Below are 1,951 nucleotides of genomic sequence, written 5' to 3'. Positions count from 1 at the left end.
CATTTTCACCTACGCCTTCCTCTTAATCAGTACGACGTCTATCGGCACCGACCATTCGCCGACCCACCGACCAACCGACCAAATATTGCCACCGACCACAATATTTGGTAAACACCGGAAACAAACATATTAGTAAGGATCATCACGGCCCCGGTCCAGCCGCTGATAAGAGCCGCCAGGGACTGTTATCGCCTTCGCCCAGTTCCCTCCCTCCCTCGCTCACTCCCTCCCTTCCTAATTCGCTCTCTGGAGCCCTCCCTCGCTCACGCATTCCCTCCCTAATTCGCTCGTTGGCTCCCTTCCTAATTCACTCCATCCCTCCCACCTTCTATTTTCCTCCACTCACTCATTCTCTCCCTCTCCCCTCCTTTACTCATTCACCCATTCCTTTTCTCCGCATGCTCCACTCCCTCCCGTCTGAGTGCGTATGCGTGTATGCGTTTACGTTCGTGCGTCCATGCGTGTGCGTGCGTGCGTCCCTCTCCGTCCGTCTGCATGTGCGGCCAAAGCCACCAGTCGCGAGCGGCCGCCCTGACCGAGCAAGGCGGCGTGGGAAAGGGCCCGGAATGTGGCAGGAGGCCCGTTGCAACCCCATGCGGCGCGGCCATGTCATTCCCCCATTAAAACCCATTACGTGAAAATCATCGATGGAAAAATAACATTTCCTGATGACGCAATGCATGTATAATGAGTGTGTTGGCGCTTCAGTGTGTGGTGGGAGAAAGGGAGAGCAAGGAGAACGAAGTGGGAAGGGAAGGCAAGGAAAACGAGGAGGGAAGGGAAGGCAAGGAAAACGAGGAGGGAAGGGAAGGCAAGGAAAACGAGGAGGGAAGGGAAGGCAAGGAAAACGAAGAGGGAAGGAAAAGCAAGGAGAACGAAGAGGGGAAGGGAAAGCAAGGAGAACGAAGAGGGGAAGGGAAAGCAAGGAGAACGAAGAGGGGAAGGTGGTGGAAGAGGAAGGAGAAGGGAAGAAAGAGAGGGAGAAAGAGAAGGGAGAGGAGTAAGAAGGGGGGGGGGGGAGAAGTGGAGAAGAGGAGAGGGGTGAGAAAGGGCAGACAACCGTAATAATAAGGGGGTTTAAGCACAACAATGTCGGACCCTAAATACGTTTATTGTATCGAGTTCAGTGACATGCAAAAAATATATCACCATCGAAGTGGATGACGACGAAGAAGAAAGAGAATGTAGGGGGGAGGGGGGAGGGAGGGAGGAGGAGGAGGAGGAGGAGGAGGAGGAGGAGGAGGAGGGGGAGGAGGAGGAGGGGGAGGAGGAGGAGGAGGAGGAGGGGGAGGAGGAGGAGGAGGAGGAAAAGGGGGAGGAGGCGGAGAAGGAGGAGGAGGAGGAGGAGGAAGAGGGGGAAGAATAGGAGGAAGAGGAAGAGGAGGAGGAGGAGGAAGAGGGGGAAGAATAGGAGGAAGAGGAAGAGGAAGAGGAGGAGGAAGGGGGGGAGGAGAAGGAGGAGGAGGAGGAGGAGGAGGAGGAGGAGGAGGAGGAGGAGGAGGAGGAGGAGGAGGAGGAGGAGGGGGGGAGGAAGGGGAGGAGGAGGAGGAGGAGGAGGAGGAGGAGGAGGAGGAGGAGGGGGAGGAGGAGGAGGAGGAGGAGGAGGAGGAGGAGGAGGAGGAGGAGGAGGGGTAGGAGGAGGGGTAGGAGGAGGAGGAGGAGGAGGAGGAGGAGGAGGAGGAGGGGGAGGAGAAGGGGGGGAGGAGGAGGAGGGAGGAGGAGGAGGAGGAGCAGAAGGAGGAGGAGGAGGAGAGGGGAGGAGGAGGAGGAGGAGGAGGAGGAGGAGGAGGAGGAGAGGGGAGGAGGAGGAGGAGGAGGAGGAGGAGGAGGAGGAGGAGGGAGGAGGAGGAGAGGGGAGGAGGAGGAGGGGGAGGAGGAGGAGGGGGAGGAGGAGGAGGAGGAGGAGGAGGAGGAGGAGGAGGAGGAGGAGGAGGAGGAGGAGGAGGAGGAG

The sequence above is a fragment of the Penaeus chinensis genome, chromosome 25, assembly GCF_019202785.1.
Source record: "Penaeus chinensis breed Huanghai No. 1 chromosome 25, ASM1920278v2, whole genome shotgun sequence".
Taxonomy (NCBI): Eukaryota; Metazoa; Arthropoda; class Malacostraca; order Decapoda; family Penaeidae; genus Penaeus; species Penaeus chinensis.
Note: the sequence above shows the minus strand (reverse complement) of the source record.